Here is a 24,303-nt window from a genome sequence, read left to right on the forward strand (position 1 = left end):
TCCACCTCCTGGGTTCAAGGGATTCTCCTGCCTCAGCCTCCCGAGTAGCTGGGATTACAGGCACACATCACCATGCCCAATTAATTTTTTTTTTTTTTTTTTTTTTTTTTTAGTAGAGACAGAGTTTCACCATGTTGGTCAGGCTGGTCTTGAACTCCTGACCTCAGGTGATCCACCCACCTCAGCCTCCCAAAGTGCTGGGACTATAGGCGTGCATGAGCCACTGTGCTTGGGCCGAAATAGGAACATTATCCCCATTCTACAGATAAAGACACTGGGGCTCAAAGAGGTGAAGGCACCTGTTTCACAGGCATTAGCAGGGCCCTGGACAAAATAAACCCTGAGTGGAACACCGTCTTCATCCCAGGCATGCCCACAGTACCTAGCACAGAATAGGGAGCAGTAAACACTTGGCAAATGAACGAATGAATGAATAATAGGGATGGAAGGGAAAGCAAACAAGTAGTTTCTTACTTTCAATATTTTTTAAAGGGTGAGAGATGATTGATGATTGACAGATGAGAAATAATCCTTTCAGTCTGTAATTTTCTCATGTAAAGATTTTTTTTGTTTGTTTGAGACGAAGTCCTGCTCTGTCACCAAGGCTGGAATGCAATGGCACAATCACAGCTCACTGCAACCTGTACCTTCTGGGTTTAAGCAATTCTCCTGTCACAGCCTCCCAAGTAGCCTGAATTACAGGCATCTGCCATCATGCCTGGCTAAATTTTTGTATTTTTGTAGAGACGGGGTTTCAACCTGTTGGCTAGGCTGGTCTCGAACTCTCAGGTGATCCAGCTGCCTTGGCTTCCCAAAGTGCTGGGGTTACAAGTATGAGCCACCAAGCCTGGCCTTATAATTTTCTCATGTAAAGATCTAAGGAAAGGAACAAGGGCTGGCTTGGCCTAGAAGCCAAGAGGATGAAGGTCTGATTCAACATCTATTTCTAGAACATCTCATTTAATGATACAAAAGAAAACCAAAGACCTTGGTGGTAAATCCAGGGTCAAATCCACAGTTCATCACTTATGAACTATGTGACCTTGAATAAGTCAGTCTCTCTGGGCCTTCTTTCTTAGCCATAAAAAAAAAAAAAAAAGAAAAGAAAGAATAAAAATGACAATTCACAGCTGCAGGTCGCAGGGCAGGTAAGATAGGATGCACATAGTAGGTATTCATGAAACACCATCTCACTTTAACACATCTCTCTGCTCTCTCAGGACTCCGTTTTTCTCATGTTTAAGACAGAGGTGACTCTACCCCTTTCCATTTGGAGAGAAGCCCTTCTACATAATAGCCACCAGCTGCCTCCCTGGGGAACTGGAAGCTTAAATGGGACATTGCATATGAAATGCTTTGAGGGCCTTGGAAGAAAAGAGGCGAGAGAATCCAGAGTGTTATTATTAGACACGGAAACGAGAGAGCAGGAGCCCACACACGCCTCTCGTATAATCAAACTGACATGGAGGTTTACAGTGCATTGAACATTGCGTTCCAGTCCAGGGAGCTAAAAATGGAAACCTGTGAAAACAGCTTCTAGGTTAAATCAGGCTCCTGCGGGCCAGAGAGCAGAAGGAACGCCAGGCCTTCGCCACCCAAGCTGAGGCAGCAGTGGACTTTGGGCAGGCGGGGACACAGGCTCCACCTGCCCCCAGCCCCCACATGGGTCTTAGACCCCACAGCCTTGCAGAACTCTGAGAAACAGCCAAGTCATGGGTACAGCCTGTCCTTGAGCAAGGTATGTCACCACTCTGGGCCTCAGTTTCCCCATCTGTAAAGGGAAGATGTAACAAGGGTTAATATGAGGCTTTAATTAGTTAATATGTGAAAGTGCTTGGCCTCGTGGTAGCAGGGCACTAGGGTCGGCTTGCAGTAGGTGTTAGCTGACACTGCACGGCCTTGTTTATCCCGCCTCTTAGCCTTTGCTTAGGCTGCATTTCCCACCTGGATCGCCTCCACTCCCCACTAATCTCACTTATTTCTTCCTGAATTAATCCTGTTCATCCTTACAAATCTCAATTCAGATTCCATTATCTGTTACAACCACACACGTGCTGTGAGATTCATTCATTTATTTGTTGGGCACCTACTATGTGCCAAGTGCTATCCTAGTGTAAGGTTTATAACCGTGAACAAAATAGACAAAAGAAATCCCTACCCTCGTGGAACTTCTGTTTCAGTGCATAGTTATAATGTCGTTTTCCTCATTGTCTTCCTTATAAGTACAGAACGATTCACACTTTAAAGTGTGTCCTTGTACCTCCTAAAGTCAGCTCCCGTGCAATGAGTCCCCGTACTGATGTTTCAAATATGCAAATCTTTCTGCACAGCAGGCCTTAGAACTGCTCCAGGGCAAAGAGGGCCCCTCCCTTCTCTCTGGAGCACCCAGCTGGTCACTTTTCTGGAGTTAAAAAAAAAAAAAAATTTTTGAAATCCAGCTGCCTTGAGTTAAGAAACCAGACCACCTATAGTTCACATTTCTCTCCCCACACCTATCCCCCAAACACCAGATTATGCTAAAAGAATCCTTTGTGCACGACTACCCACATGTCCCTGTGACTCCGCACCTCGGATGACATTTCACCAGCCTGATCAGCCCTGTCCAGATCGTTCCCCCGAGGGCAAGAAGCTGTTATGGAATCTGACAATGCCTTAGTGTATGTCCTCGATAGAGCTGACCTTGAGGACCCGAGGGCAGTGTTCTAAATGAACAGCACCCGACTGCTAATAATCAACTTGGCCTTTTCTAACACACGAACCCCGCATCACCCGGGAGGAAAGGGTTGAAGTAAGACTCTCAGCTCTCGAAGGAAGGAAAGCCGGGAGGCCTAAGTTCTGCTGACGGATGCAGAGCATGTCAAAGCCCATGATCCTCAAGCCTCTGCAAGGGGACAACTTTTTGTCCTCCCCCGCAGCCTAACAGAAGTCATGCCATGAGCCGGGAGTCAGATCAGATTTCCCAACTAATACAGTGGCCACTGACCCTGAGAAGTCATTAACCTCCCTGAACCTCACTCTCGCTGTCTGTAAAATGGGGACCAAAACAATCCCTCCTCCTCTTGCAGATTGCCTTGATAGGAAATGAAATCCTGGTTATGGAAGTATTTTGTAACCACCCTTTACTAACTGTGTGACCAATACTTTGTGTGCCTCAGTTCTTCATCTGCAGCATGGGTTTGGGGTTTTGTTTTGCTTTGAGACAGGGTCTCACACTGTCACCCAGGCTGGAGTGCAGTGGCGCGATCACAGCTCCTTGCAGCCTCAAACACCTGGCCTCAGGTGATCCTCCCCCTTCAGCCTCCCAGAGCACTAGGATGACAGGCACAAGCCATCGAGCCCAGTCAACAACACAGGTTTAACGGTAGAACTTTCCTCAGAGATTTGTCATGAAATAAGCAAGTGAGATCAAGATGAAATGTAAGTTTCGGGAGGGATTCAGTAGGTTGACCAACCATCCAGGCGTGCCCACATCTGACCTAAGGTCTTTGAGCAGAAAATCTGTAGCAAACCAGAATGATTTGGTCAGTCCAGGATTCAATGAGTTAATGTAGTGCTTGTCACTTAGTAAGGTCCAGTAGGCATTAATTAGCTCAGTGAGTAAGGCCAATGCTCAACTCCCCTCTCAAACCAATGAGCTCAGAATCTGCAAGTTCCCAGATAATTCTAACATGCAGCCTGCAGACGAGGTTGAGAATCATGCCTGGAGGGGTGTAAAACCTCTCTAAGCCAAGGTTCTCAACTCTACCTGCAACCTGGAATCATCCAGGGTGCTTTTAAAAACTCCCCATGCGGGGCTTCCATCCCAGAGTGATGGAATCAGAAACTGGTGTGGGACCTGGCATTGTTACTTTTGACAAGGCCCCTGCGTGAACCTAACATGCAGGCAGATGTGTGGACTCCCCCTGCTCTAAAACAAAGCAGGCCCTCACCCGAGGGAAGAGTCTGTGCACACCTACCAGGTGACTGTCCAGGGCCCAGGCATTGAATCAGAGCTGTTGTGCAGATTAACAGAGACAAGCAGCACCAAAAAAGCAGCTCAGTAAATCGTAGGCTTATTATTATTTATTTAGTCAGCCTAAAAGTCAGTAAGATCCCAACTCTGGGCCGGGCGCAGTGGCTCACGCCTGTAATCCCAGCACTTTGAGAGGCTGAGGCGGGCAGAGCACTTGAGATCAGGAGTTTGAGACCAGCCTGGCCAACATGGTGAAACCCTGTCTGTACTAAAATACAAAAATTAGCCTGGTGTGGTGGCGTATGCCTGGAATCCCAGCTACTAGGGAGGCGGAGGCACGAGAATCGCTTGAACCCGGGAGACACAGGTTGCAATGAGCAGAGATTGCATCATTGCACTCTAGCCTGGGTGACAGAGACTCTATCTCAAATTAAAAAAAAAAAAAAAAATCCCAACTGTGGGACCCACTTACATTCCAATCCCATCCCTGCACTTTTTGAGTGCTTGGATTTGAGAAAGTGACCCACCCCTCTGTGCTTTAGTGTCCTCATCTTTAGAATGTGCCTCATGGAGTTGTTATGAGTGAAGTGGCATCATTGTCTGGGGTAAATACCCAAGGTTTGTTGCCTCATGCCAGGGAAATTGAAGACGCGGACACACACAAGAAGTGAATTTTAGAGCAGAGGCTTAATAGGTGAAAGAAAGAGAAAAAGAAGATAGCTCTCCCTCCTGCAGAGAAAGAGGGAGCCTGAGTGGGTCTTCCAGTTCCATGGCGAGGTACATGGGGTTTTATAGAATGGCATGAGGAGGTGGTATCTGATTTACATGGGGCCCAGAGATTGGTTGGACCAGATGTGTATTTACATAGCATGCGAAGAAGCTGGCCGCCCCACTCTAATCTTTTATTTTGCAAATGGAGTTTCTACCTGGCCAGCGCCATGTTGTCTGTTCCTTACTGTACACGTGGTTGACATACAAAAGGGAAGAGGGAGCCGCCATGTTGAATGTGCCTGGCCCCCAGGTAGCCTCTTCGTATTGGCACAGCTGCCGGCACTCACCTGTGCAGGCTTCCAGCTTGCTTACTTTATCTGCAGCTCGATTTTACAGGCTGCTTTTTGTTGGAAAAGAAATTATTTGAGGGATGCTTTTTATTAAAAGGAAAACCTTATTGAGGACCCTCTTACTCTCACTATTGCCTTAATAATTTCTTTTTAACTCCTACATCATGAGGCTGGAAGGAAGGTGGGTGGTCGCCAAGTGAGAGCTGAATAATTTTAAGGCAAAGGCACGTTATTCCTCATCACCCATTATTGAACCCATTCTGCAGGTGAGAAAATGAGGCTTCAACAGCTTATCCAACTTCACCCAGCTGCTTAAGGCTTGGGGCCAGCAGCCGTCAGGTCGGAAATCGCTTGATTCTGTCACCCTCTCTCCACGTCCCCCAACTCCAGCTGCCTCTCCTCACCCTGTCTGTTCCCAGTGTTCTTCCCATGACTTTCACAATTTCAGTTTTGGGGCCCTCCAGCCACAGGCAGACATGTACCCCCAATCACTGAAATAAGTTCTAAACCGAAGACAGAAACAAATTCAGGGTCCCTGCATTCTGGTGAGTTTTCCAGGTGAGAATCTCAGAACCTGACAACCTTGCCACCTTCCCTTCTCCGTGGAGAATCCAGACCCTTTGGATACCTGATGGCAGCAAATGCCAGGTCTGGTCTAAAGGCTTCATATGTATTACTTGTTTTTGGTTTTGTTTTTTTAGACTTGAGTCTTGCTCTGTTGCCCAGGTTGGAGAGAAGTGGCATGATCTCAGCTCCCTACAACCTCCACCTCCTGAGTTCAAACAATTCTCCAATCTCAGCCTCTTCAGTAGCTGGGATTACAGGCACATGCCACCACACCTGGCTAATTTTTGTATTTTTAGTAGAGACAGGAGTTTCACCATGTTGGCCAGGCTGGTCTTTAACTCCTGACCTCAGGTGATCCACCTGCCTCGGCCTCCCAAAGTGCTGGGATTACAGTCATGAGCCACCGCGCCCAGCCATATTACTTGTTTAATCCCCACAGTAACACTGTGGGTAGGTACTGTTGTTATTCCCATTTCACAGATTAGGAAACTGAGGCTCACAGAGAGGATTAAGAAATTTGGGCCAAGCATGGTGGCTCACACCTGTAATCCCAGTGCTTTGGGAGGCCAAGGTGGTCAGATCACCTGAGGTCAGGAGTTCAAGACTAGCCTGACCAACATGGTAAAACTCCATCTCTACTAAAAGTACAAAATTAGCCAGGTGTGGTGGCACATGCCTGTACCCCCGCTACTCAGGAGGCTGAGGCAGGAGAATCATTTGAACCCGGGAGGCAAAGGTTGTGGTGAGCCGAGATGGCACCATTGTACTCCAGCCTGGGCAACAAGAGTGAAACTCCATCTCAAAAAAAAAAAAAAAAGAAATTTGTCCAAGGAACCCAGGGGGTCTGGCTGCACAGTCATGTTCTTGACCTGATTTCTCCCTCTGAAGGCAGCCAAAGATCAGATCTCAGTTGGGGGAGGAAGGGGGGATATGTCAAATTCGACAAACAGTTGTCTGTATGGGTTTTGTTTTTGTTTTGCTTTGCTTGTTTGTTTTATAGGTTTGGTTTTGTTTTTCACTAGCTCCATAAAGAAAGTCTGGAGCCAAGAGGAAAGGACAAGAAGCAGTTTCAACACAACATAAAGAAGAGCTTTCCAACCATCAGAACTGCCCTTAAAAAGAAATACTGCCTTTGCCATAATTCCAAAGCATGTTGGAATTAAGAGTGGTTAGCCCCGGGGAGGCGGTGATGGAAGGGGACGGAATAGCCCCAAACAACCAGCTTGACACCTCTAGACGCTTCGAGCTCTGCAAAGATTATATAATTCCATTTAAAAAAGTCAACCCAGAAAATAAGCATAAAGTATGCCAACAAATGCTTTCTTTGAAATACCAAATTCTTTCCCCCTACAAGAAAAACGTGAGTCGGGGAGGGAGAAGGAGGAGTTCCCTGCTTCTCCTTGTTTGACTTTTGCACAATGAACATGTACTACTTTCGTAGACTAAATTATTTTTAAAATAAAAACTATTTGAAATGATTTGGAAGAGTATGATGGGGGAATATTCACGATGTCACATTCAGTGAAAAAATGACATTAAAAGCATGTCACGATTTAACCTGTTTCTTTTTTACATCTATTTTTATACACCAAAACACTAATAATAGCTGGCAGGGGATGGTATTGTAGGTGGTTTTTATTTTCTCCTTTATGCTTTTCTATATTTTTCAGCGTTTTTTTTCTATAATTCACATGAACTAGCTGTGCAATAAGAAAAACAAAAAGGTGTTCTTGAAAAGAAGAGGATCTTTGCCAAGGACTGAGCTTCGTGGCTAGAAAGATCCAAACAGAGGCGGGGGGGAGTATGAGGGGACTCCAGCTTTCAGGAAGAGGTCAGAGATGTGAACTCCAAGAATCCTTGATGCTGGGATTCTGAGGCTTCTAAAATCCGAATATCCAAGCTGATAAAGGAGGCGCTGAGCAGAAACAGGGATGTCTTGAAAAGGAATTTGGGAAAATGAAGAGATGGTGAGTTTGGTATGATCTCTGACATATCCATAAAAGCGGAGGTTATAAACCTGAGAACCCTGAAAAAGGGCAGAGTTGGAAAGTTAAATTTGGGAGTTTCCTGCTTAAAAGCGATCCGTGAAGCTTAAAAGAGAGCAAAGACTCTCAGGGAGAAAGAGTTGCCCAGTATTTCCCAACCCTGGGTGCCCCTTAAAATATACCAGAGGGCTTCTAAAAAAACACCGATGCCCTGGCTCCACCCTGAGCCAGCTAAGTCAGAATCTCTGGGGATAGCTTGGGCATCAGCAGTTTTTAATTAATAGATTCTTTTTCTTCCTTCATTTTTCTTCCTTTCCTTCCCTTTCTTTCCTTCCTCCCTCCCTTCCTTCCTTTCCTTCTTTCTTTCTTACTTTCTTTTCTTTTCGATGAAGTCTCACTATGTTATCCAGGCTGGTCTCAAACTCCTGGGCTCAAGCAATCTTCCTTCCACCTCAGCCTCCCAAGTTGCTGAGACTACAAACACACACCACGACACCCAGCTTTTTAGACTTTTTTTTTTTTTTCTGAGACAGAGTCTCACTCTCTCATCCAAGCTGGAGTGCAGTGGTGTGATCTCAGCTCACTGCAACCTCCGCCTCCCGGGTTCAAGTGATTCTCCTGCCTCAGACTCCTGAGTAGCTGGGACTACAGGTGCCTGACACCACAACCAGCTAATTTTTTGTATTTTTAGTAGAGACAGGGTTTCACCATGTTAGCCAGAATGGTCTTGATCTCCTGACCTCATAATCCACCCGCCTCAGCCTCCCAAAGTGCTGGGATTATAGGCATGAACCACCACGCCCAGTCCTTAGGCTTTTTTAAAGAGCTAATTCAGGTTCACAGCAAAATTGAGCAGGAAGTGTAAAGAGTTCCTATCCATCCCCTGTCCCTGAAACACACAGCCTCCCACCAGGGTGGTACACTGTTACAGTGGGTGAATCAACATTGACACATCATTATCACCCTAAGTCTCCTGGTTATGTTGTACATTCTATGGCTTCAACAAGGATGTAATAACATGTATCTATCGTTACAGTGTCATAACAGAGTAGTTTCTCAGTCCTCAAAATTCTCCGTGAGCTTCAGCCGTTTTTGAACACCCCAGGTGTCTCTAAGATACAGCCAGGCTTGAGAACTACCACTCTACCCAGCAAAGAGAGGTATAAGCATTAGACCTTGAAGAGCACTTGCTCTTGGAAGAAAGATGAAGTCTGGAAAAAATAATAAGGCTATAGAGAGAGGAGGACAGTGTCATGAAAACTAGGGAAAGGAAGAATTTTGAAAAAGAGAAAATGGAACACACTACAGAAGTGAAGAAAACTTAGAAATGAGGACAAGAAGAATGGAGAATTGTGAGTGCAAGATCTTCGGTGGCCTTTGAAACTTTGGATTCAACAGAACATGGGCGTGGAAAGGTATGGAAGCAAATTTGTCTGAGTTAGAGTTGCCTGGGCAGTGAGATCGAGGCCGCAAATATTTGTTGAAGAAGAAAAAGAAGGGCCAGACATGGTGGCTCATGCCTGTAATCCCAGCACTTTGGGAGGCTGAGGCAAGTGGCTCACCTGAGGTCAAGGGTTCAAGACCAGCCAGGCCAACATGGTGAAATCCTGTCTCTATTAAAAATACAAAAAAAAAAAAAAAAAAAAAAAAGAGCCGGGCATGGTGGCATATGCTTATAATCCCAGCTACTCAGAAGGCTGAGGCAGGAGAATCACTTGAACTCAGGAGATGGAGGTTGCAGTGAGCCGATATCGTGCCACTGCACTCCAGCCTGGGTGACAGAGTGAGACTCTGTCTCAAAAAAAAAAAAAAAAAAAAAGGAAGAAGAAAAAGAAAAGAATAGGAATAAGGTAGCCAGAAAGTGGAGGAAGTTCGAGGAAAGAGTCTTTCTTTTCTTCTTTTTCAGGTATGTATAGATGAACAAGATTATAGGCAAACAGAGAACCCGTGAAGAGGCAGAGATCAAAGATGGTTAGTTGGTTAGCTAGCCAGTTAGTTGTAGAACAATGTCTGGAACTTAGTGTAACACACATTAGTTAGTCTATTGGTTGTTAGTTGATTGGTTAGTTTTAGTAAAATGCCTGAGAGCATAATACATAGTAGTTAATTGGTTGGTTAGTCAGTTAGTTTGAGAACAATGTCTGTACCTTAGTAAAATACATATTAGCTAGTTGATTAGTTATTAGTTGGTTGATTGGTAAGTTAGTTTTAGTCAATGCCTGACAATATAATATATATTAGTTAATTGGTTGGTTAGTCAGTCAGTTTGAGAACAATGTCTGAAACTTAGCATAATATACATTGGTTTGTTTATTGGTTTTAGGGTTAGTTGGTTTTAAGAGGAGAGGATGTAATTTTTTAAAGTAATCATCTACATTAAATGGTTACTTGGCTGGGTGCTATGACTCACACCTGTAATTCCAGCAGTTTGGGAGGCCAAGATGGGAGGATCACTTGAGCTTAGGGGTTCAAGACCAGCCTGGGCAACATAGTGAGACCCTGGCTCTTAAAAAAAAAAGTGGGGGTTTACCAAGGGATGGGGTCAGAAGAGATACCCACTTAAAGGTCTTACTAATGAGGATTAATTTCCTCATTAGTTCTGCTGCAGACTTCATCTGTCCTAAAGAAATGAGGACCTGTGCCACATGACCTGCCTCTAATTTCAGCCTCATCTGTGGGGACAGTGCCCAGGTCTGCTGGCAACTTCCCACATCAGATGTCCCTTTAATTCTCTGGTTTTCTGCTTCAAAGCTACAGGAACATCCTTCACAGGTGCATTCTATAAATGCAAAGGAGCTTAGACCCCAAGGGTAACCCTCGAACTATGGGGCATAGAAGTCAGTGGATACATACCTCACCTCACATCCTTCAGGGGGACCATTCTGAATGGATTCTTCTCAGTCCCACAGCATTGACTTGGTCAACAATACACTCTCTATTTTCTCTTTGTCCTTCCCTGCCTCTTTCTCCCTCTTCTCTCATTCCCGCTCTCTGGGATCACCTCCTGAATACACTATCTACAGCCAAGCCGCTGTCTCAGGTCCTGCTTTGGAGTGAACTCAAACCAAGACACTCAGTACTCACTACACTATGAGTTCCATGAGGGCTGTGTTGGACTCAGTGACACACCACCCAGGTCCTCATTCAGGACAATGACTCGTTCCCCCAACTGCTGAGTGTGCTGCCCTCAGCCCCCAGTACCCTACAGGGATTGCCTCCACTGAGGAGAGCTGTTTCACCCACAGTTACTTCCCAGGGATCCCCACATTCTGTGACTGGTTGGTATGGTCTGTCCTAAAGGATGACTCCGTTTCAGAACTCCCTAGAGGGGTTGGGTGAGGCCCCCACTTAGATGACATCACAGCTCAACATTCTTCCCCACCCAACTGTGCTTCAGTCCCTTCCACCCACAGATGTCCAAGAGCTCTCCTTCATAAACCCACTGTGTGGGAATGTCTGCCTTAGAGTCTGCTTCCCAGGGGAATACATAGACCACCACTGCATTTTTTTTTAGATAAAAAATAAATTTTCTTGTTTTTGTGGTCCAGGCGGGAGTGCAGTGGTGCAATCCTGGCTTACTGCAGCCTCCACCTCCCGGAGCGATTCTCCTGCCCAGAATCTGCCTCCCAAGTAGCTGGGACTACAGGCATGCACCACCACACTCGGCTAAGTTTCATATTTTTAGTAGAGATGGGATTTCACCATGTTGGCCAAGCTGGTCTCCAACTCCTGACCTCAAGTGATCCGCCCTCCTCAGACTCCCGAAGTGCTGGGATTACAGGCGTGAGCCAAGTGTGGCTTGCACCTGTAGTCCCAGCTACTCATTCGGCCCAAACACCGCATTCCAATGCTTAGACAGTGCCTGACTCATACACATTCCATAGATACTAGTTGAATTAATTGATTGTTTGATTAGAAGGTGGGGGAGCTTTCTACGGAAACTCTACCAGTCTCACCTGTGATCTCAAGCCAGAGAAAGTCCTCCTTCCATGTGTAACCAGCATCTCTCTGCTAATTTGAAGTCTGGGCACTTTGCTGCTCGAGGCTGACTGCTTGACAGGACTTTCCACGGGCCTGGGTGTGGGTAGGTAAAGCGTTTCACAGTTCACCTCTCATGGGCTTTTCTCCTTCCCCCCAGCCATAAAGTCAAGGCTACAAAAGCAAAGCCAACCCAGCCCGTGAACTTCTCAACCAGGATAAATCCAGTGTGCTGCACTTGACCTCCTGCTCATGATTCAGATGGTGTTTAGAAATGAGTCCAGGTGTGAGAACAGAAGATGAAACACAATTGCAAAATGTACCTGGGGCTGAAAGAAGTATCGAGCTGTAAATAAACCATTTTCCCCAGGCCTAGGTTTCTCTGTATATGATTAATTGTTCAAGGTTGGGAACTAACGGCGTTTTGGTTCCTGTCTGTTGAGAAGGATTTGGCTCCAGGAGCCCCTTGGCCCAGCAGCAGGGACTTGGCAGGGTAATGACGGGATTCAGGGGGCTGACCTTTGTAGCAGCATCTGCTTGGGATAAGGCCATGGCAGGTCAGCATGATGGAACAGCAGCCAACAGCTATGTCCAAACCCTGAAAATTTTTCTGGCTCTGGGTAATAAAATCACAATACTTCGTGCCTTCTTTTAGAAAGTATGCCTGTAGGTGAGCATCAAAACCTTCTAAATGGGCAGATCCTTTGACTAGCAAGACCTCTTCCAAAAATGTATCTCAGTGAGGAATTAGCTGCAAGGATGTTAATCAAAGTACTTTAAAAAATAATGGTGGCAGACTGGAGGCAACCTAAATGTCCACCTGAAGGGGATTGTAAAAGGGGATTATATATGTTATATAAATCCTGGTGTAACATGCCAGGAGATACAGTCATCAAAAATAACGTAATAGGGTGCAGTGGCTCACACCTGTCATTCCAAAGTTTTGCGAGGCCAAGGTGGGCAGACTGCTTGAGGTCAGGAGTTTGAAACCAGACTGGACAACCTAGCAAGACCATGTCACCACAACAAAATTTAAAAACTAACCAGGCATAGTGGTGCGTGGCTGTAGTCCCAGCTACTTGGGAGGCTGAGATGAGAGGATCGCTTGAGCCTAGGAATTCAAAGCTGCTGTGAGTTGTGACTGCACCACTGCACTCCAGCCTGGAGTGACAGACAGTGAGACCCTGTCTCAAAAAAAAAACAACAAAAAAAGATGTCATAATATACAATTACTTTTGCTGGCATGTAATGACATGCCCCAGTGTATCGTTAAATTTAAGAGGCACTGTGTACAGTGTACTTCCGTTAGAAGGAAGGGAAGGAAGAGGAAGAGAAAGAAAAGGAAGGGAAAGAGGAAGATGACAAGGAAAGAAGCAACGTGGTTCAGACCTGGAGTCTCAAATTCCCCTAACGGAAAATAGCTGGCGTTCTCCTGGAGCCCCAAAAGGCAGAAGTTAATCTCAAGGGAGTTTCTTCAAGAGATTATTTTTTTTAAGGGTTCCGGAAGAGCAGCAAGAAGAAAGGAAGAGATTATTAAAACCAGAGACTCCTGCTTTCTACTTTGAGATCTGACACCAAACAGCTCCTTAACCTGGACCTGTTTCCATCAGCTGGGAGGGGATTGGCCTAAATCATGAAGGCTCCTTCCATAGGGCAAAGAAATGCCATGTTGACCACAATTTGGTCTGGCTGCCAGGATGTAAGGTGACTGTCCTCCTTGATCCTTTTTTGTATTTTCCAAAATTCCTAAAATGAGCATCTATGATTTGGTAATTAGAAACCATCAGCAAATGTTAAGAATTATATTAAATCCCACTTACCAAAAGAAACAACCGAGGTACATTTGAAAGGGGCACAGTGACTTTTGTTTTTAGTATGTTTTAATTCTATCTGTTTGCTCTATCGCTAATCTTCCAAACTCCACGAATATTCACACAGCAAGACCCCACACTCGCATGAGCCAGATCCGTTTGCTCCATTGCCTAGTAAGCCTGGTTTTGTGCTCCAGCTAGGCGCAGTCATTCTGTTCTCCCTGTTCTTCCTTTCAAATAGGGAATTCTGCATGTTGAACAGACAAGGATTCAGTAATTGTTCCTGAAGAAATTTAAAGAGCAGTGGGGAGGTTTGTTTCTCTCCATTTTTAGGGAAGAAAATTGAGCTTCCTGAGGAAGCTCAGATGAAATTAAACATGGTGCAAAAACTTCACTTTCTTTCCACATACATCAGTGTCCTACACCAGCCAGGATGGGTTCAGAGTGTGACTCTGCAGGAGGCACTGTTGGCAAGCTCGGGGTCTGAATGCCTTCCTAGCCCCGCTCTGGAAATAATGTCTTCTGAAAGCAGAAGAACAAAGTGATGGTTTAAGAGCCGTATCCACTTGGATTTGTCAAAGTCCTGCCCCGGCCACACACATGCTTTCTACCTGTGTGACCTTGAACTGATGATGCCACCTCTCAGAGCCCCGGTCTCCTCCTTTTTCCTAAATGAACAGGACAGGCTCTGCTCACAGGGCTATTTAGAAAGTCAGATGAAAGCAGAGAAGTAAAATACTAAGCACAGTGGCTGGACATGGCGGCCCTCAATGAGGAGCAGCAACAATTGATGATCTGGTTATTAGTAGGGACACAAGTGACGTGTGGTATAGGGCAGATTCTTAACTCAATGGCATGTGAGTTTCCCATTGCTGCTGTAACAAACTCCCATAACTTGCTGGCTTTTAAAAACCCAAATTTAGCCAGGTATGGTGGTGCACACCTGTAGTCTCAGCTACTCTGGAGGCTAAGGCTGAGGTGGGAGGATTGCTTGAGCCCAGGAGTTCAAGGCTGCAGTGAGCTGTGATCTCACCCCTGCACTCCAGCCTGGGCAACAGAGCAACATCCTGTCTCTAGAAATAATAACAATATAATTAAAAATTTTTTAAACTCAGATTTATGATCTTACAGTTCTAGAGGTCAGAAGTCCAAAATTAGTCTTACAGGGCAAAATCAAGGTACCAGCAGAGCTCCGTTCCTTCTGGAGGTGCTAAGGAACAATCCATTTTCTTGTCTTTTCCTTGAGGCAGCCCACATTCCTTGTCTGGTAGGTTCCTTTCTCCATCTTCAAATCTAGATAACCTCCTCACATCTCTCTCTCTCTGACCTCTGCTTCCATCATTGAATCTCCTTCTCTGACTCACTTGTCCCACTTCAAAGGACCCTTAAGATAACCCTGGGCCCACCAGATAATGCTGTATATCCCTCTAACTCAAGATCCTTAACTTTATTTTACCTTCAAAATCCTTTTTGTTGGCCGAGCACGATGGCTCATGCCTGTAATCCCAGCACTTTGGGAGGCCAAGGAGGGCAAATCGCTTGAGGCCACGAGTTTGAGAGCAGCCTGGCCAACATGGTGAAACCCCATCTCTACTAAAAATACAAAAATTAGCCAGGCATGGTAGTGCATGCCTGTAATCCCAGCTACTCGGGAGGCTGAGGCACAACCCAGGAAGGGAAGGTTGCAGTGAACTGGGATTGTACCACTGCACTTCAGCCTGGGCAACAGAGTGAGACTCTGTCTCAAAAAAAAAAAAAAAATTTATTTTGTCATGTAAGGTAATATATTTACAAGTTTAAGGATTAAAATATGTGTAATCCTAGCACTTTGGGAGGCCAAGGCGGCTAGATCACAAGGTCAGGAGTTCGAGATCAGCCTGGCCAACATAGTGAAACCCTGTCTCTACTAAAAATACAAAAAATTAGCAGGGCATGGTGGTGGGCACCTGTAATCCCAGCTATTCAAGAGGATGAGGCAGGAGAATCGCTTAAATCCAGGAGGCGGAGGTTGCAGTGAGCCAAGATCACGCCACCGCACTCCAGCCCAGGCGACAGTATAAGACTCCATCTCAAAAAAAAAAAAAGTGGACGTGGGGTGGGGACACTTTTCTACCTACCACAAAGGATACGAAAGGAGTCCAAAATTATCCTCAAAGAGCCACAGCTAATCATAATACTGGTAACACTCAGCCTCCTTGGGGACTGAAATTAACCCTAGCTGCTCTAGTAGTTTTTTGAGCATTTAGGATATGCCAGGCGCCCCAGAGGGTCCCCAGATACTGCTAAAGGCAGTGGTGAGGTTTGGTCTTTCTCACCAGAGTACTAACCACTCCTCTCTGCTTTATATATTTCATTACATTTTAAAAACTATTCCACCACATTAAAACATTTTGAAAAGCTCTGATCTGCCAAATGCTCTCATTTTAATGATGAACTGAGGTCCAGGGAGATTCAGTGACTCACTAGCAAGGCAGAGAAAGATCAACCCTAAAGCAAATGATCTTTCTTCTACACTCTGGTAGTCACTGAGCCCCTGAGCTAAGCCGGCCAGTCACTGAGCAACCACTCCAGAGGGAGAAGCACACAGTGGTAAAAAGCATGAGCTTCAGGTGCTCACACAAGTTCAAGTCCTGCCCAGACACTTGCTGAGCAGCGGTTTCTAAGCCTGTTGTGATATTAGATTAAGTGAGATAGTGCACAGAAGGCACTGACCACAGCACGTGCTCACTCTTACCAGCTGTCAGTGTTGACTAACTGGCATTATTGCTATTTCTATACATTTCTTGTCTCTCAAACTACAATGTAAGTTCTTTGAAAGTAGAGCTTGCTGTGATCTGTCTGTCTGCGTGAGACAGGTGGGTGCCTTGTTCCCTCTCTTTACCTGACCTGCCCCTATGCCTCCCTTCAGGTCTCTTCTGAAATAAATCTTTCCCTAAAGAAGCCATCTCAGACCACACAGAAGGCATTCTGTCTCCTGGTTTACACTCTCATAAGACCCTGAATTCTCTTTTGTCTACTTTGCTCCGATTATTATTAAATAATTACTGTGTAACAATTTATTTGATCCCTGCCTTCTACAGTGCAAGCTACAATGCAAGCTCTCCAAGGACAGCAGTTAATTGGGGCCATGTGATTAATTCATGGGCTGATACGTGTCACTTTGGGGCTGAAGCATAGAAAAGTTGGCATGGTGACTCACCAATTATCAATTCCCCTGCTGCAGTGACAGACTTTTATCAGCCTGGGTCCCTGAGTGACCCTGAGCTCTGTTGATCTATATTGGATGTGTAGCATACATGAGAAAAACAAAAAACAAACAAAACCTTTGTCGTACTAAATGTCTAGGATTTTTAAAGTTAACTTGTTACTATAGCTCTATCCTAGCCTATCCTGACCAACACATCACTACATTCCTGGTACCCAGCAGAGTGTTGGGTACATAGGAAGTGTTCCACAGAAATTTGCTGAATGAAAGAATTGGCTTCTGAAACCACAGGTAAAAGTACGAATACATAATATTTCCTAATTCAGTAGAGGACAGCTTTCCACTACCAAAAGAATATGATAAAAAGACTGGGCCATGAGTTAGTTTCCAAAGTGAAATTCCAGGGTCCCTGTCTCCCACGACAGAAGGTAGAAAGGCAGGCTCTTTGACCTTGAAGCTGCCAGACAACGAGTCACCGTCATGTTGCTGAGGTCACAGAAACATTCAGTGAGGCTGAGGACAATTAGGTACTCAACACAGTGATAAAATCCACTACAACCAGAGCCATTAGTCACAGGGCATTGTTTAGAAATTGTTGCAATTTATAATATTTATGAATTGATCTGTAGGAACCCAGAAACATCGTGTGTCAATATAACTAATTGGCTTTATGAGTTTGTTTGGTTGGCTGATGCCGTCATGATGTTATATAAAAAAAAAAAAAGCTGCTGGGACTTTGGGCTGTTGGTGTTCTGATGATTCCACTGCATTGGACAAGAAATTGGGTGAAAGTGGTGTATTTAAAAAGTGGAGGCTGAGCATAGTGGTTCACACTTGCAATTCCAGCACTTTGGGAGGTTGAGGTGGGCGGATCATGAGGTCAGGAGTTCAAGACCAGCTTGGCCAACATGGTGAAACCCCATCTCTATTAAAAATACAAAAATTAGCCAGGTGTGGTGGCAGCACCTGTAATCCCAGCTATTTGAGAGTCTGAGGCAGGAGAATTGCTTGATCCTGGGAGGCAGAGGTGGCAGCAAGCCGAGATTGCGTCACTGCACTCTAGCCTGGGAAACAGAGTGAGAGTCTGTCTCAAAAAAAAAAAAAGAAGTGTAGAAAACACCAGTACAGAAGTAGCAAATATATAGCAAATAAAGGACATACTACCAAGCAAGCTACCACAGAAATTAATCCCTTGAGGAAACTCTGGGGAAAAGGCACACACGTTCCCTCCTCCTAATCCCTCGGGTCTCAGCTGAAATAACCCATCTAATAACCTAGTTAGGGAGCTGGGGTATTTATACACCAACTTCCAAAAGTCACTGGTGAACTGGGGCTGCTGAAGCAGAGGGTGTTAGTTCTTTGACACTCAGGCCTGCTACTCATGAGCAGATTGATTTTTGGAAGTTCTGGCAGAGACACTAGCAATTGGAAGTCAGCCGGAGCCCACTGAAAGGTAAGAGGCTTGGGTGTGGCACTGCAGTGTCAGCTGCACCCACTTCACCTCCTTCAACCTAAGCAAAGAAATTCACATAAGCCCATGGTGGAGGGCACCTTCCATGTGCCAGGCACTGGGCAGGGGGACGGGGATACGGCCTTGAGCATGACAGACATGATCCCTGTCACTGTAGATGCATGGAACCTGTAATCTACAGGAGACTTTGTCAATCCCAGCAGAGTGATGTGGCAATCACAGGGGCCTTGGGAACACAGTGGAGAGGCTTCTCACGGAGTCTGGCTAGACGGGCATGGCAGGAAAGACTTCCCAGAGGACTCGAAGTCCACCTCTGTCATAAAAATGAGTCCAAGTTGACCGTTTCTAGAAGTGGTTATGAGAAGACTGCTTAGACAGAGGGAACAGAATAGGTAAAGGTACAGAGGTTTGAGGGGACATCCAGTGCTCAAGGAACTGCAAGTCATTCAAGGAGGCTGCAGGGTAGGATATGTTGGGAAACCATGGGAGAGGTAGCTGGAGAGGTGAGGAAAATGTGACAGATGCCCAATCTGAAGGGTTTGATCTTATTGGTTTAGCAGGAAGACAGTTTTCCAAGGCAAGGTGACTAAATTAGCATATAAACTACCAGGCACCCAAATGTCTGGGGATGGGGCGTTTTAAAGAACAAACACAGGTTCTGGAACCAGGACACCTAAGCAACTACTCAACTACTTGAGCAGACCCTTCCCCTCCCTAAGCCTCAGTTTCTCATCTGTCATGTAAAGGGATTGATGTAGATGATCTACTAGGTCCACTGTTTTCATTCATTCATTCATTCATTCATTCAACAAATACCTGCTGAGCTCCTAATATGTACCAAGCATCACGTCAAGCACAAAGGATACGGCAGTGGAAAAGTCCCAGCCATCATTGAGTTTACCTTCTAGGAGGAGACACAAAAAGACAAACATGAAAGTGATACAGCATCACTGATGTGATTCGGATCTGCGTCCCCACCCAAATCTAATGTTCAGTTAGATGAATGTTAATCCCCAGCATTGGAGGTGGGACCTGGTGGGAGGTGATTGGATTATGGGGGTGGAGTCATGAATGGTTTAGCCCCATCCCTGCTTGGTTCTGTATAGTGAGTGAGTTCTCACAAGATCTGGTTGTTTAGAAGTATGTAGCAACTCTCCCCTACTCCCTTCTTCCTGCTTGGGCCACATAAGACGTGCCTGCTTCTCCTTCACCTTCCACCATGATTGTAAGTTTCCTGAGGCCTCCCCAGAAGCAGAAGCCACTGTGCTTCCTGTACAGCCTGCAGAACTGCGAGCCAATTACACCTCTTTTCTTTATAAATTACCCAGTCTCAGGTATTTCTTTAGAGCAATGTGAGACGAGACTAACACAGTCACTTATGGAAAGCCCAATGAAGAAAGAGATAGCAGGGTCAGGAATGAGCAAGGGTTGGGGTGGCCTCTTTGAGGAGGTGATATTTGATTAGAGATGTTAGAGAAGTGAGGAAGAGAAATCTGGGAATATCTGGAAATGAACACACCCAGGTAGAGCAAGGAGGCCTCTGCAGCTGGAGAAGTGGGAGCCAGAGAGAAAGAGTGGGCGGGAGGGGGGCTGGTCACAGAGGGAGGCGGGAGCCAGGTCAGGTGAGGCCTCCCCAGCTACGGTTACAGCTTCTGATTTTCTTCCAAGTTTAGAAAACAGGGGAGTATTTGAGCACAGGAGTGAACTACTTTGACCTACTATCTAAAATATTCACAGTAGCCCTATTCGTAACAGCCAAAAGGTGGAAACAACCCAAATGCTTATCAGTTGATGAATGGATCAACAAAATGTGATCTATCCACTATCCATACAGTGGAATATTACTCAGTCTTAAGAAAGAACGAAGTACTGATACATGCTGCAATGTGTGTGAAACTTGAGAACATTATACTCAGTGAAAGAAGCCAGAAACAAAATTTCACAAAATGTCGCATGATATATGATTCCATTTATATGAAATAATCAGAATAGGCAAATCTGCAGACATAGAAAGTAGATTTGTAGTTGCCAGGGGCTGGGGAGGGGGTCTGCAGTAGGGGAAGGGGAGTGACTGCTAATGTGCACAAGCTCGTTTTTAGGGTAATAAAAATGTCCTAAAATTAGCTAATGTTTGCATAACTCTTCTGAATATATTTTAAACTTTTGTTTTGTTTTCTTTTGAGACAGAGTCTCTCTGTGGCCCAGGCTGGAGTGCAGTGGCATGATCTCAGCTCACTACAACCTCAGCCTCCTAAGTCCTGGTTTAAGCAATTAACCTGCAGCCTCCCGAGTAGCTGGGATTACAAGCATGTGCCACCACCATGCCCAGCTAATTTTTGTATTTTTAGTAGAGGCGGGGTTTCACCACGTTGGCCAGGCTGGTATTTAACTCCTGACTTCATGATCCACCCGCCTCAGCCTCCCAAAGTGCTGGGATTACAGGCATGAGCCACCGCACTGGGACTTAAAACTATTAAGTTGTACATTTTAAATGGGTAAACTGCATTGTATGTAAACTATATCTCAATAAAGTTGCTTAAAAAGATTAAAGAAGGCTGAAGGTGGTGGCTCACTCCTGTAATGCCAGCACTTTGGGAGGCCGAGGTGGATAGATTGCTGGAGCCAAGGAATTTGAGACGAGCCTGGGCAACAAAGCAAGATCCCGTTTCTACAAAAAAAATTTAAAAAAAAATAGTTGGGTGTGGTGGCATGCGCCTATAGTCCCAGCTATTCACAAGGCTGAGGTAGAAGGATTGCTTGAGCTAGGGAAGCCGAGCCTGCAGTGAGCCATGATCAAGCCACTGTACTCCTTCCTGGGTGATAGAGCGAGACCTTGTCTCAATTTAAAAAACAAAGACATTCAAATCACATCTATACACACAGAGACAAGTAGCTCTCTGGCTGCTTTGTGGGAATAGATTGTAGGGAGGCCAGGGCAGATGCAAGGAGACTAGTCAGGAGGCTGCTGTGGAAGTCCAGGCAAGAGGCAGCGGAGACTTGGAGTAGGGCGGGAACAGTGAGGATAGTGAAAAGTGGTGGGGTGTGAGATGTCTGGAAGTTAGAGCAGAGAGGATTTGCTAATGAACTGGATGCGTGTCAGCAGTCAAGGAGAGAAGTCAAGACCTGGCATGAGCAATCGTGGGAGGAGTTGGTGCCTTTTACAGAGATGAAGAGCACTGGAGGAAGTACAGGTGTGGGGCAGATTAAGAATTTGGTTCGGGTCATGCAACGTGTAAGATACCTATTAGATATTTAAGAAGAGATGCTGAATAGGCCACCGGGTGTATAAGCCCTGAGACGAGGGGAAGTTCTGGCTGGATTTATCAATTTGGGTGTCAGTCATCAACATAGGGAGGGAGTTAGAGCCACAGGGATGGATGAGGCCTGCTAGGGAATGAATGCAGATAGAGAAGAGGAGGAAACCCAAGACTGGCCCTGGGGCACTTAGAGGATGGGAAGGGAGAAAGAAACATCACACTCCCCAAAATGCAGACACTTTGGGGGTTCTGAGAGTTCTCTGAATGTCTAAGATTAGCCCACTAATTTAATTGAGCTTCTTCCAGCCTCCTTTTTTTCTTTTAAGATGGAGTCTCACTCTGTTGCCAGGCTGGAGTGCAGTGTTGTAATCTCAGCTCACTGCAACCTCCACCTCCCAGGTTCAAGTGACTCTCCTGCCTCAGTCTCCTGAGTAGCTGGAATGACAGGTGCTTGCCACCATCGACTAATTTTTGTATTTTTAATAGAAACAGGGTTTCACCACGTTGGCCAGGCTGGTCTCAAACTCCTGACCTCAAGTGATCGGCTTGCCTCAACCTCCCAAAGTGCTGGGATTACAGGCATGAGCCACCACACCTAGCCTTCCAGCCCTCCTTTTAAAAACTATCATTGACCACCTGGCCTACACTTCCCAGGGGGTACCTACTGCAGGGAGAATCGTAAACACCAAAAGAATTTCCAAGATCAGGAACTGAGACAAACTTTCTCTTTAGCCCTTCAAAGAGTTCTAAAGTGTTGACTGTCTGTGAAAAGAGACCTTTCTTTTTGTCCTTCATCCACATAAAAGACACTCACCTTGACCAAGCATAAGCAAGAAGGGCAGACTTATTATAAGAATATTGAAGTGTTTCAGTTGGGTGAGGTGGGTCACTTCTGTAATCCCAGCACTTTGGGAGGCCAAGACAGGTGGATCATAAGGTCAGGAGTTTGAGACCAGCCTGACCAACGTAGTGAAACCCTGTCTCTACTAACAATACAAATATTAGCTAGGTGTGGTGCCACGTGACTGTTGTCTCATCTATTTGGGAGGTTGAGGTGGGAGAATCACTTTAACCCAGGAGGCAGAGGTTGCAGTAAGCCGAGACTATGCCATTGCACTCCAGCCTGGGTGACAGAGTAAGGCTCCATCTCAAAAAAAAAAAAAAAAAAATAGTATATTTCAAATTTGCTAGAAGATTTAAAATGTTCCCAACATACAGAAATGATAAATGTTTGAGGTCATGGATATCCCAATTATTCAAATTTGATTGTTACATATTGTGTGCTTATATCAAAATATCACATGCACCACATAAATATGTACAACTATTAGGTATCAAAAAAAAAGACTAGAAAACAGCTGGGCCTTAAGAACAATCTCTATGTCTTTCCTGCTCCTCCTCTTTTTTTTTCTCTCCCTCTCCCTCTCTCCTTCTCTCTCTCTCTTTCCTGAGTCTTCATGGTAGAAAAACAGCTACTCACCGTTTTCTATATGTTACAATTTCAGGCACTAGAAACTATGTAACTTTTCTCTCAGTTCTAAGTCCAGACTCCTAGGAAAGCAATCTAATTGGTCCAGCTTGGGTCTGAGAGTGTATTTCTGGACCAATCATCTAAGGCCAAACATGGCATCTTTTGAAGGTAACAAGAGCTCTCTTGGCATCATTGTGATCAGAGTACCATTTGGGGATGGGCTTTACTCAGAAGAAAGGAGGAATTTTTCAATTTGCCATAGGTAATTATTTGTTGGATACTCCTCCTTCAACTTTTTTTTTTTCTTTCTTTTTAAGACAGAGTCTCCCTCTGTTGCCCAGGCTGAAGTGCAGTTGTGCAATCTCGGCTCACTGCAATCTTTGCCTCCCCGGTTCAAGCCATTCTCCTGGCTCAGCCTCCAGAGTAGCTGGGACTACAGGTGTGTGCCACAGCAGTGGCTAATTTTTGTATTTTTACTAGGGATGGGGTTTCACTATGTTGTCCAGGCTGGTCTCAAACTCCTGACATCAAGTGATCCACCCGCCTTGGCCTCACAAAGTGCTGGGATTACAGGCATGAGCCAGTGCACCCAGCCTAATCCTTTCCGATTCTGACAATCTGAAGATCTAAACTCCAGATAAAATGTTTATGGTTGAAAATGGCTAATCACATGACTTTTAACAACAATAATATGCTTAGCAAGGGCTAGCAGCATTCTGCAGCTACAAAGCCCCACATAGTAGCATTCTGTGCCCATTGGGGCTTAGCAGAGGAACTGGATTTGAGGACAAAGCAGACCTCTACACCCCTCACCACCAGCCTCTCATCTCCACACTTGCCCTCCCAGCCCTACTGTCAAAGAACACAGTGACCCCATGGGACATACACGTGAGCCTACAGATGACTTTTCCATTGCCAGCTCAGCTGAAGTGCATTTCTCTGCATCACACAGAGATGGCCCTGGCTCTCATCAGCACAGCTCTCACTTGAATCACAGATGGCAAATGGAATGCTCATCCCCACCCCTTGCTCCCTGGCCCGGCTGCTTGCACATTCCTTGACAATAATGCTGGTTCAGAAGCTGGCACTCAGAGCCAACCTTTGCTAGGCACAGCAGGGTGGGCAAAGCAGAAGGAAAGCTGGCAAGGAGGGAAGTAAGGGCTATTTATTTTATGCGGCCCCAGCAGCCTGGAAGTTACCATGAAGAGTGAGCAGCGAGACTGCAGCAGATGACAGAGCTTTATCAGGTAAGGGGTGGCAGTGGGGAGCACAGGAAAATTACAGCACCACTTGCCAAGTCTCAGGGACACCTGCATCTAATTTAGCATAAGGAAGATATGGAAAAGGGCTGCTACCTCCCCCAGATGCAGACTCCTACTAAATCTAGTCTATTCTGTCTCCGAAACCTCTCTCCAACGTACTCCCTTCCCTCCGTCCCCACCCCACCTGCTCTAAGCCACCCCCATCTCTTGCCTGGAGAGCTGCAATTGCTTCCCAAATGCTTCATCAGTATTCACTCTGGCCAGAACGGTTCATTCTCTACCC

General features: G+C 45.6%; 2 long non-coding RNA genes across 3 annotated transcripts in view; one reads left to right on the plus strand and one right to left on the minus strand.

The window, feature by feature from the left end:
• Positions 1 to 24,303, minus strand: part of LOC105728561 (uncharacterized) — a 183,804-nt gene that overhangs the window by 62,416 nt on the left and 97,085 nt on the right. The gene's annotated exons all lie outside the window — the stretch shown is intronic.
• On the plus strand, positions 1,520 to 11,914 carry LOC105728560 (uncharacterized). Of its 2 annotated transcripts, none has more exons than XR_010343770.1 (4): positions 1,520 to 1,738; positions 6,581 to 7,547; positions 8,602 to 8,980; positions 11,704 to 11,914. It is a non-coding gene; the product is annotated as an uncharacterized LOC105728560 (long non-coding RNA). The 2 variants fall into 2 exon arrangements; XR_010343769.1 differs by having other exon boundaries at positions 6,603 to 7,547.

Source organism: Aotus nancymaae, unplaced genomic scaffold (assembly GCF_030222135.1).
Source record: "Aotus nancymaae isolate 86718 unplaced genomic scaffold, 86718_ANA_hifiasm-v0.15.2.pri h1tg000021l, whole genome shotgun sequence".
In the NCBI taxonomy this organism is placed as follows: Eukaryota; Metazoa; Chordata; class Mammalia; order Primates; family Aotidae; genus Aotus; species Aotus nancymaae.